Source organism: Lissotriton helveticus, chromosome 6 (genome assembly GCF_964261635.1).
Source record: "Lissotriton helveticus chromosome 6, aLisHel1.1, whole genome shotgun sequence".
Classification (NCBI taxonomy): domain Eukaryota; kingdom Metazoa; phylum Chordata; class Amphibia; order Caudata; family Salamandridae; genus Lissotriton; species Lissotriton helveticus.
In genome coordinates this window covers 1,770,010,874-1,770,023,584 of record NC_136067.1, presented here as the reverse complement: position 1 = coordinate 1,770,023,584, position 12,711 = coordinate 1,770,010,874, and positions in this window count along the sequence as shown.

Genomic DNA, 12,711 nt, shown 5'->3' with positions numbered 1-12,711 from the left:
TATTTGGAGATATTCGCGCTGAGCGCGAATATTTCCATCGCTACACCTGCCTTACTAATAAGCGATAGCGATGTTAGCGACTGTTTTCAGTCTCTAACAGTTTGGGTACGCCCACTTTGCATGTCATTAGCGATAAATATCGCTAACATGCAAAGCGGGCCCCAAACCACTCGCTATCACCTAAAAGCTCTCGCTAACTGCTGTTAGCAACAGCTTGCTAATAGGGCGATAGAATTATCGCCGCTTAGCAGCCGAAAACGGCCTCGGAAGCGGCAAAAGTCCCCTATCGCCACCCTTGATAATATGCCCCCAGATTTACTAAAATAAAGTGGTCTGGTTTTGTGCACATCTTAACACCAAGTGAAACCTGGCGCAAGCAATAAATCGGCCGATCTAATATGCGTAACAACTGCGCTTTACAGTAACGAACATATTACACATCTTACCCCTGCAAAGTGGACTACATGTAGGATGCAAAGTTGACTACATGTAGGATTGTGCACTGGAGCATGTGCCTCTAGTACGCCAGATGAAGCGTCTGGCGTACTAGAGGCACATTCTGCCACAGCGTTAAGCTGACCGTCTTGTAGAACGGCTATTTTTAGGAGCACCATCAATGTTTTTCGTTGGCGGCCTGTGGCACATGGGGAGACAGTGGTTGAAGGAATCTAGGAGTCTCAGGTGCCTGGTGTGGGTCGTCTGATGGATGTATAGTTAATTGGAAAATATATGTGGCTGTGGGGGATATGAGTGAGATATTAGAACATGAGCAAGTTATGTGGCCTAATGATGTACACCTGGTGGCTGGAGGGGCACATGGGATTTGGTTGACACACATTGGAGTGTAAAAGACACATAATGTCTGTAAGGTGCATCTCGAGGCAGTGAGTAGTATGTGAAGACTTATGAGGTATGTGAGTGGCACACACGTTCTACGACGGAGAGCTGAGCGACCTATCGTACTTATTTGGGGGAAATCATGGAAACATGTGTGGTGTGCTCTTGACATGGGGTGCGTTTCAGAGAGACCTGGATTGTGTGAAAATTATAGAATGCGTGGAAATAGGTAAGGTCTGTGTGAAAGGTCCATGGTCCAAGGGTTGGTCTGTGTGGGTCCGTGAAACATGGCCTGCCTCTTGCAAAAACGAGACGTGCCATAGTTGGCATATTGGGAAAGTGTGTATGTGTTATATGGGTAATAGCTGGGTGTTTACTATGAGGCTGTGTATACATGTGCCGGATTTGGACAGCATGTGTGCGCCCACTTGGGGGAGCTTTCCACTCAGTGGAAGTTGTTCATGCTTGCTACGCTCATTCGCCATAGTGCAGTACGGCAATAGTTTTACGTCCACCACTATCAAATGTCACCAACCGCCACTGAGTGGGAGGGAGAGAAAGTGAACATGTACACTTTGAACTACTGACATGACATCAAATATCGCAGAGAGGCATCTATATGTCAGGACAGTAAATCACAGCAAGCACCACCTACTGCTTCACCACGAACACCAACTTAAACTTGATATTTTTAAAGCCAGTAAATGACACATTAGTTTACAGGAAGATTAGATGATTTGCCCAGAATCACAGGATATTGAGCTGAAGCTGAGATTCAAACCGTGTTCCACAGCTCCGAAGTCGGCAGCTCTGGCCATTATGCCACACCCTCTCCCCGCTTTTATGGTTAGTAATTGGTTCTGTTTTAGGCCGTACTAACAGGAGAAATGAGCTGGTGCAAGCTGTCTCCTGACCAGAGTCCCCAGCACTTTTTTTTTTTATAAATTAACCACTGGAGAAGTATGTTGCTCAAGCTGGAAATTAGCTGCAGGGAAAAATAATGACCAGGAAACCAAAATGCTAACTTGGTCTCCTACCATAGTTGCAGTTCTTCAGGTCTTGCCTGGAGACAGCTGTTGCCGTCTCATCAGCCTCAGGTTTTCCAAATAATTCGTAATAAAAAGGCATATGTATACAGTGGCTTTCATTCAGCCCTCTTCTTGCAATGGTTTATTTAAGTGTCGTTCACCTTTCGCTTCCGTTCACCACAGACACAGCACGGGGCAGTGGGTCAGCCCACTCCAGCAACGAGAGTGACAGCAGTTTGCCTGATCACATGCATAGAGCCACCTATAAAGAAGTCCACTTCTGGGCAACACTTTTATTTTACATATAGATTTGCAATTTGTATTTCTTAAATTTACTTTCTTTGCAAAAAAATCAACTGAATGCTTGCCAAGATCTGGTTTTGCTATGCTTGTTTGGATGGCTGTGCTGCTGTAGTTTAGCCCTCTGCATATTAAAGGGTGCAGGGTTATTCCCAGGGCTACACCACTGGTTGTCTCTAATTTTCTGTTTTTTAAATGGGACAGAAATGCTAGAAGCTCAAATTGCAGTTCTTTCTGAACAATGTGTTCCCTGCCTGACAGGTCAAAGGCAGTTCACGCCTCAGCAGCAGGAGGAGGGTGATTCCAGGGCGGTGCACACACTAGCAGTTTCCAACACTGATGGCCTCAGCAAAGAAGGAACGTGGCAGGCAGTCAGCAAGGGGCCAGTGTGTCAACTGAAGAACAACAGAAACTCTTTTTGAACTTAATAAAGTTATCAGAAGGGAGAACAGCCAAACAATACTGCTGTTTCTGATGTCTAAAAGTAAGTTCATACTAAGGTAAACGTGCCTTCAACTTTACCAATAATAATCAACAATCAGGGTTACATTGACCTATAGGGCAATCAGGCAGTGCCCTATGGGCTGGTCTGAAAGAACAGTGTTTGGGCCGATTTTGTAGCAGTTTGTGAGCCGACTTTATTGCAGAGGCGGACCCCCGTAGGGGCTAGGGAGCCGTCGCCATAACCATGCGGCGAGCCCCCGAAGGGGCAACAAACGGGGGAAGACGGCCCGGGAATGAAAGAAAATGCGGGAAAACGGGGTCTCCCGAGCAAGCAGGGGGACCCCGGAAGGTGCCGGGCTCGCCCCCCCGCCCCCCCTGTGCCTTGCTTCCGCCGCCGCGCGCCGACCAATGGGGGGGGCAGGCGATATTCAAACCCCCCAATGGGGGGGGTTCCCCAGGTGGAGACATACCTGGTGGGGGGCATATAAGCGCACTCCCCCCAGTGATACTCCTATGCACAGGAGCGGGGGGAGCAGCACGGCGCGAAGGAATTTTTGTCCCACCCACCCACACCAAGGGATCAGCATTGTCGCAGGGCTGAAAGAGGGAAAGAGCTTCGCGAAGGGCTACGCGGAGAACGGTTGGTACGGAGGCACACCGGAGAGCGGTGCACCAGAATAGGTACACTCACCTTCAGATGCCGCACGGCTGGGTGAGATGGCCTAAGGACAGCGGCTCTGGGATGCCTCACGGCTGGGTGACATGCGACGAAGGGAAGGGGGAATATGCAGAGACGGCGCTCGCAGCCCAGCCCCCGCCGGATGGCAGGGCACAACAAGGTCCGAAAGGTAGCGAGGCAGCCTAACTCTGGGACAACGAATATCCCCTTCCCGCGCTGAGGAAGCGCAAGGAAATCCAACCTACAGAAAAACCGCCCCAAAAGGGGTAAGAGACATTGGCAAGGAAATGTATATGCCATAACATGCAAATGCAAGTAATACCTGTTTCCTTGTAACCCTTAATAAACTGCGGCCAACAAATGACCACCACGAAGAAAGGTGTAGTGGCTTTCTTGGCGGGAAGGGAAGTAAGAAATGTTATGTGTATTTCACTGTGGGAGTGGGGCAGAGTGCGCAGGTTATTGGCAGGTAGGCCGGTTTTACTGTTGGTTTCTTTGATATTATCACACGCATTGCCTGCAGCAAACACAAATGCATGCACTTTCCCATAGCTTGGAAAATACCCATGTAGCGTGCCGTTACAAGTTCGAAACTGGTCTGATTTGCAAATATGGGCCACTTTTTAAGCTCCCTGGTTTGCTAGTTGAAGCCACTTTTACTTTGGTACCTGGGTCCATTTTCTGTCCCAGTCCAACCCTGTCAACAAGTCTAATATTAAATGCGTAAAGAGGGTTTTCTCCTTTCTGTTCTCAGCTGGGAACAGTATCTACTTTGTATCACAGAGTATCAAGCACGAGCAGAAGACATTAACCTATATGCTAAAAACAATGCAGTTTGCCACAAATATAGTATGTAACAAACAATAAGAGACTCGCAAGTCAAATTGGTCCACAATTTGTTGAAAGAGAGAGAGGGAGAGAGAGAGAGGTAGGGGGGAGGGAGAGAGAGAGAGAGAGAGAGAGAGAGAGGAGGGGAGAGAAATGTAAGTGTCATGGCTTGGGAATGCAGTTTTCTTTCTAACATAATTTTTTTCACTTCCCTTGGTGGCTCAATTGCACTTGGAAAAAACAAGTGCCGTTTGTACAGTAACATTAGCCCCTGCAGCCCCTGCAGTGCGGGCCCCTATGCTCTAGGGGCCCCCCTCTGGCACTGTGCATGGGACCCCTGGCCCGATAGTTCCTGACTGGGTCCGGAGCGTGGGGGGCCCCCTCCATGTACTTTGCAAGAGGGTCACCGCAAGTTTTGTTACACCACTGAATTTGAGACACGCATTTGCTGCCATTACTGTGACCCACATGAAGGTCTAACTGACTCTGAAATCAGTGTTATCAAATCAGGAATCTATGTGTTTTAGCCCTCCTCTCATTACAGTGATTTACTGTATGGAAGGATTCAGCATAGAAATAGATAGCGGTAGAGAAGCAAAGTAAATGAAATAAAAATAATGTGTTAATACTTGCATATCTTGTTGTCAAACAGCACATTCATTGGGCCTGAGTCAAGAAAGAAGTAGGAAGCGTGGACAGAAATCTCTGCCTCTGCCTGAAGGTACTTTTCTTATTTGTTTATAATGAGAGAACATTCTCAGAGCTATGCCTAAATTGCTACACCAGTTCTACGCCTAGGAATTCATATATATTCCTTTCCATTCCTGCTCTTATTGCTTCTGTAAAGTGTGAATATAATAATTTTTTATATAATTCACTCAGTCAGTATTTACGGCATGATATGTAAGGACACACACAACAATTCTCAATTTGAAAAGTTCTTCTTATTATAGAAATCTTACATGTATCACTCAATTTGTAAAAAGTGTCTGTCAGGGACAGAAATGACATAAAATCACATACAGGGTGAAATATTTAGTGACTAATAGTGACAGGTGATGACCGTGCTATACAAGATAAAGTGAGGAAGACATATTTAGAATTATGGAAAAACATAGATTTTCATCAGTCCATTTTTATGAAGAATTAGTCACAACAATCATAGTAGTTTCTTTTTTCTTGTGTTGTGATTTATGATGGACGGATTGACAAGAGAAACGTCGACGTTTCGACCCTAGATGTTAGTGCAGAATTATTTGCATCTGGAGCGGGTCTTCATCAGGACAAAAAGAAAAACGACAGCCTGAGACCGTGAATAGCTAGAAGTATCTTCAATAGCCGTTGGAGGATTCGGTGTCAGCCGACACCCTTTTGGAGATATCCTAACACAGAAGATTCTTGAGCAATTAATGCAGGTTTTCTTCACCAGCCGGTGGAGAAATTTGAGGTATGTGCCGCCATAGCGATCACTTTGGAGAGCTGTAGTGGGACATCCGAATTTGTCTCATGGATGGCGCCATTAATTTGTTTTTAGCTAATATTCTCCTGTGGCTCCGGCTGCTGGCTAATATTTTGAGATGCTACGTGGTCCAGGGTCCCCCTGATTCTTGGAGAATGGTCACAAGAGTCCCTATATTCAAAAAGATCCAAAATGCTACCGGCCCATATCTCTAATTCATTGAACTTGTAAGATATGGGCCACGTGATATTAGAGAGGTTGGAGACCTTGGTATCAGAAAATGGGAAATTTTCTGATATCCAATATGGTTTCAGGAGGGGACTGGGCATGGTAGAACAGTGCCTTAATCTACACCTGGTCATAGGCAAGTATAATCTAGCCAAGCCTGGATCCCTCTATCTCGGGTTTATGGACTTGACGTCCGCTCTTGACTGAGTGCAGAGAGGGAGACTCTGGGAGAAGATGTTGACCTTGGGCATTGAATCGCATAGTGTGCATTTTTTAGCAGCAATGCATCAGGGAGTGAAGGGGAGAGTCTGATATGGAGCAGGCGGTGAACTCACTACCCCAATAAAGATGGATCACGGGGTCTGACAGGGCTGCGTTCTCGCCCCTTTCTTATTTTGTTTATATATAAATGATTTAGAAAGCCACATTAAAAACGGGAACATGGATGCTCCCTTGTTAGATCGCAGGCCCCTACCAGCATTAATATATGCTAATGACTGCGTTTTCATGTCAAGAACTGAGGTGGGGTTGCAGAGGCTTTTAACCAGTTTTAATAATTTTATGAATGATCTTGGCTTAAAAACGAATGTAGCAAAATCTCACATTATGGTGGTGGGTACATCCCCTAAGATTTTAAAGCATGTTTTGTAAATAAAGAAAAACTGTCGTACGTGCCCACCTTTTCTTGTTTAGGTATTCTCTTCGACCAAAATATTCTTGGTCCCATTTAGTAGAGGCAAGGACCAGGGGATTTAATCAAAATGTGGAGGCTATCTTCAGATTCACAAACAAATTTGGCTCCCGGCCCATAAAAGCCATCACAGATATTTATAAAGCCCGCACGTGTGCTGTCACTTTATGTGGTGCTGGAGTCTGGGGCTCGTGTAACATCATGGGCTTACAGAGAGCTGAGAACACGTTTATGAAGCAATTGCTGACAGTCCCTAAAAGCACTGCTGCCACTATTTGTCATTGTGAACTTGGTGTTATTCCATTGTCTTTTCGTATGTAAATTGCACCTTTACTACTATGGCACAACATTTGGGCAAAAGAAGAAGCAGTTCTGAATCCCGCTGTCATTCTAGATTGTTTAAAATTGGACTCTGCAAAAAAAAATCCCCTGGTTTAGCTAAATAAACGGTCAGCTGGAGAAACTGGGACTGTCGGATTTTCTCAACAGCCTGGGAAACATAGCTAAAATATCAAGAGCTAAGCTGAAAAGAGAATTTTTAACACACTCCTATTTGATTAGAGATAATCAAGAGTTGGCAAAGAAAAGAGTTGTTGACCATTCATTGCTAGTTTGCTCACTAGGCACTGAGCCCTATCTTTCCTTTTATTTTACCCACGTCAAAATGTTTTATCTCATAAGGTTCAGGATGGGCATTTCCTACTTACTGGTTTCATATCCTCGTGATGTGTACTGTGATGTCAAATTGTATTTGTGTCCATGTGACTCAGAGTCAGCCCAGAGCACCTTGCACTTCATGTTTTTTTTGTAAACTTTATATTAACCCAAGATGCTTTTCTAAAACCACTCTTAAGAGTTTTAAATATTAGAAAGTGTCCGGTTGCGTTATATTATCTATTGCTTTTAAAAGATGATTTCATTTGCCTTATGGTTTATAAGTATATTTCCTTCCGCTGTCCGGCTCCGGAATATTATTGGAAAATAATTATTGTGATTATGTGCTTAGGCCTCTAGACTTTTTTAGGTTGACTTAATACAGTATAATGATTAATCCTGACAACCAAAAGTGATAATTGTTCATAGGGAACCTGTATATAGACCTACCTCTTTTTATCCATCTATTAATTTTTGTACCTAGGCACTATGGCTTCCTGCCTGTGGACAAGTTGCTTTAAGAGACTGATACTTGAATATTTATAAATATTACTGTCATGGAATTATCATCATTGTTTGTATTCTATTAATTTTATTGTATTATTCTTTCTGAAATGTTTTTTATGATGCACTCCTATGGCTGGTACGCAGCCGAATAAAGATTTTGACTGACTCACTCACTCACACCAAGGAGGAAAGAGGATGGACTGGAGTCTAGAAATGCCCACAAATATAGAGGTTTGTGGGAGTTGCACACCACACCTGAAATGCCCATTTCCAACCACTTACGTGGGATGGAGTAGTTTCTTACCTGTAACTCCAGTTCTGTAGTAGGGGTATCGTTGTTATAGTCATAATCATGTGAATAGTCCCGCCCATATGCGTGGACCCCGGAACAATCAAAATAGTTTTTTATGTTGTCCTCTTCTGCAGTCCTGCATAGACACTTAAGAGAAAAACAAAGACAAATAATGCAGCCTGAAGTTAACAAGGCTACACTGGCCAGTACTTAATTCTGAAGTGAAAAGGATAGCCAGAAATATCAAAATTTAACATTTTGGTAAGTTTCACACCTAGAGAAACTGCCCTTCACAAAAATCCTTTGTCATGATAGAGAGGAAGGGCTAGGCAGACAAGCCCCATAGGCTGCCATTATGTGTCTGTAGATAGGTACCGTGCCTTTAGGGAATCCTCCAAAGACCCTCGGCCTTGATGCACAGCCAAAGGCAAGTTACTTTCAGTTCTTTTTGAAGGTGTATAAAGCCAGGCCTGTAGCATTCAGGATATTATTGTTTCATCCACCGGGGAGGAGGGCGGGTTGCTTATGACTATAACAGAGATACCCCGACTACAGAACTGGAGTTACAGGTAAGAAACTACTCCTTCTGTAGTAGGGGATCTCGGTGTATTGTCATAATCATGTGAATAGAATGGCAAGCCCATCCCAAACAACCATACCCAGCGGTGGAAGAAACAAAGAAGAACCACTATTGTGCAAAAAAAATTCTCAGCGAAGCCTGCCTAACCTGAGCATCTGCCCTGGCATCAGAGTCCAGGCAGTAATGCTTAGCAAAGATATGGATGGACTTCCAAGTGACAGCCCTACAGATGTCTGCAATGGGAACATTACGCAGCAAAGCCACTGCAGCAGCTTTGCCTCTGGTTGAGTGAGCCTTAGGCTTACCCCCCTAGACCCCTAGAGTCTTGTTAGCTTTCTGGTAACACAGTTGTATACAGGACACAATTCACCTAGAGATGGACTGTTTAGAGGTAGCAATCCCGGTCCTGACTGATCCATAATTACCAAATAATTGATCCAATCTACAAATCTCCTTGGTCTCATTTAATTAAAATGTCAACACCCTTCTCCGCCGGAGAGGAAGGATTCTGAAAAAACGTAGGCAAAGTGATCGTTTTATTCACGTTGAAATCTGACACCACCTTAGGAAGGAACTTTGGGTGAGTTCGCATCACTACTTTAGATGCATGAAATACAGTATAGGGCTCTTGGCAGCAGAGAGCCTGAATCTCACTCACCCTGCGAGCTGATGTTATAGCCACAAGGAAAGCTGCCTTCCAGGATAGATGCCGTAGAGAAGCCTTATGAATAGGCTCAAAAGGCTCCTTCATTAGTCTAGACAGCACCACATTCAGCTCCCACAGAGGCGAAGGACGCCTGATGGGAGGAAACACCTTCTTCAAACCTTCCAGAAAATATATGATGACTGGGATTTGAAAAAAGGAAGTTTGTGAATGGCATTTCCTATACGCAGTTAAAGCTGCTAGGTGAACCTTAATGGAATGAAGATTAAGGTCAGATTGAGCCAAATGCAGTAAGTATGGGAGGATGACATCCTCTTTACGAGATGTAGGGTCTGCACCCTTAGACGTGCACCACACGCAGAATCTCTTCCATTTGTATGCATAGGAAGTCCTTGTAGAAGGTCTTTTTGCCTCTTTTAGTATCTCCATGCAGTTCTGAGACAGGTTTAAATGTCCATACCGCACTAGCTCAGGAGCCATGCTGCCAAACTCAACGACGAGAGGTTGGGATGCACCATCTGCCCTTCAAACTTCGTGAGAAGGTCCGGCCGACACGGAAGTCGAAGATGCAGCAGGAGAGACCGGTGAAGGAGGTTGGTGAACCACCACTGCCGAGGCCATTCCGGAGCAATGAGGATCATCCTGGCCCTGGACTGGGACAGCTTGATCAACACTGCCTGGATCAGGGGAATGGGTGGAAAAGCGTAAACAAAGCTGTTCGACCAGTTGATCCACAGTACATTCCCCAGCGTCCCTGGTTGGTAAAACCTGGAGGCGAAGTCTCGGCATTTGCTGTTTTCTGCGGTGGCAACCAGATCGATGTTTGGAGTGCCCCACCATGCGAAGATGTCTCTTAACACCTCGTAGTTTAAGACCCATTCGTGATTTTCTTGAACGAGCCTGCTGAGCACATCTGCCTGAGCATTCTGCACATCTGGCAGATGGGTCCCCGTTATCGTCAGTCCCCTGGCCAACAGCCAGTACCAAATCGCTTGTGCTTCCTGAGACAGTGTGCGCGACCTCGAGCCCCCTTGCTTGTTGAGGTAATACATTGTTGTTGTGTTGTCCATCTGTATAAGCAGGGAACTGGTCTGAAAGGATGGGTGGTAGGCCTTCAACGCTAGATGAACAGCTCTGAGTTCCAGAAAATTGATGTGATATGTGCACTCGGTCTGGGACCACGTGCCTTGCATCTGGAGATGGTCTGAATGCGCTCCCCAGCCATGGAGAGACGCATCCGTCACAATGGTCTGAGTCGGTATCTCTTTGTGGAAAGGAATCCCTTAGAGGATATTGACTGGTGAGCACCACCACTTCAGGGACTGGGCAGCGTGTTGCGACAGTTGAATCCTGTCCTCCCAGCTCCCTCGTTTCTGGTCTCACTGATCCTCCAGACATTCCTGCAGGGGCCTCCTATGTAGGCGTGCGTGCGGAGTGAGAAAGATACACGAGGCCATCGACCCCAGGAGAGAGGACACCGTCCTCACCGCTGCCAAAGGAATGGACATCAGAACCTGAGCCTTCCAAAGGATCAATAAGCGTCTCTACTCCGAAGGACACACGCTTGCCCTGAGTGTATCGATGGAGGCTCCCAGGTACTGCAGACACTGAACAAGTGTTGGTACAGACTTTGACATGTTGATGTGGAGACCCAACTGGTTCAACAGAATGGCCGTCCTGTTGAAATGAATAACCCTGGGCGAAGAACTACGCTCCGTTCGCGGAGCTTGCGGAGTTTCGGCAACTCCGCGTTCTACGGAGAACGCGAAGCTGTCGATTACTCCGCGATCCGGTGCGTAGCGTAGTTCTCGCGTGCTGAATAACATTATCGCGTGCGCGGCAATGGCTTACCTTGGTTCTGCGTTCGCTTTTTCCTGGTCGCGTGTGCCACCATGTTTGGAAACACTCTCGCACAATCCCGTGCGACTGTGCGAACGCGATAACGTCATTTGGATGCGCGATAGCGTCATAAGGATGCGCGAGGATGCTTGTTGGTAAGATCGAGTTGCCGAACACGCAGAAACTGCATTCTTGCACAGAATAACTCGCGAGCATGTTAAAACCATAATAAATTACCATTTTGGTTAGCAAAAAAATTAAAAAAAAACTTAAAGTTGTACCTTTGGCTGTATTTTTGGGGGGGAAGGAGCCCTCTTTTTGTTTCTACTCTTGTTTTGAAGAGTAAGGAGGAAGGAGGAAGGGCCCTTGAGTTTACAACTTCCTGTTCCTGTCCACCAGGCTCCTCCCAGTGCTTTGTCCATGTGGTGCTCACTTTCCTTTGGATTTTGAGCTGGAAGGATCACTTTCTGTGTGTGTTGGCTGCATTACTGACTTTTCTTGGATTTATTGAGGACTTTTGGATTTGGAATTCTCTTTTTCAAGTAAGTTTGTGTAATGTATGAGTGAGTATGATGTAGACTTGTGTTTGTTTGATTTGAGGTTTTTTTAACTACAGTATTCAATCCTGGAGTTAAATTATTGATGGAGGCCTGTACATTTATGAGATCCCAACTTGTATTTTTTTTTTAATTTCATTTAGGCTACATAGAGAGGTACCCATGGGTCCAATCATGTTTCTGTAGTCTGTGTTTAAATTTTTATTCCAGTTTGTAAACAAACATCATGGATGGCATTGGATTATGTTCATTATGCAATAGCAATGTCTGTTGTGGAATTTCTGTTTGTGGAATTTAAAATGTTTTTATTTTTTAAGCCAATAGCTGACCCTAGTACTCCATGTAGTTAGTGTGTAGGCATGCTTGAGTTCATTGTATTAACTTTCTGTGGTTGGCCTGGCCATGTGTTTGCGGCCATTTTATGTTTCCAGCCACTTTGCTCTTGCCATAGGCCTCCAACCTTGTGGCCTACTCTGCCAGTAGGCCAGAGGTACTACTCATAGGGTCATGAAAGTTAATCAACTGTTTTTGTGGTGTACCCTTAATTTGAAAATCATGGATGGGTTGGATTGATGTAGAAAATCTTATTTTTATGTGTGGGGTATTTCAGGTTTTGGGTGTGTTTAAATACTCTGTCAATTTCTGCCATTAGGTAACCCTAGGAATACAGCTTGGGTAGTTTTGGTAACTTCGCACAGTGTGAGAACGTGACCTTACATTTTTTGTCTTGTTCGCGCACTCAATGTACTTGCTCGGGAACGCGAAAACGACGTTTTATTCCATTCGCGCTGCCGAACACGCCGAAAATGTTTAATGTGTTTCTTGTGCTACAAAAAGTCCTCATTTATGTTGTCATTTGGTTGTAGTTTTCTCTTTTTGGAGCATGGACCACTTCCATTTTCTGTCCTCTATGTAAGGATTTCTTGTTTATGGGTGGGGTGACCAATTTGGGCGGTGGTGGTGTGTCCATTTTGTGAAGCAAAGCATTGTCCCTTTGCCATAGGCATTATTGTCTGTCTTCTCTTTCTTTTCATGTTGTTGTTGGTGGCCAGGCCATGTGGTGGCGGCCATTTTGTGTATGCTTCATTTGTGATTTTGCCATGTTGTTGTTGGTGGCCAGGCCA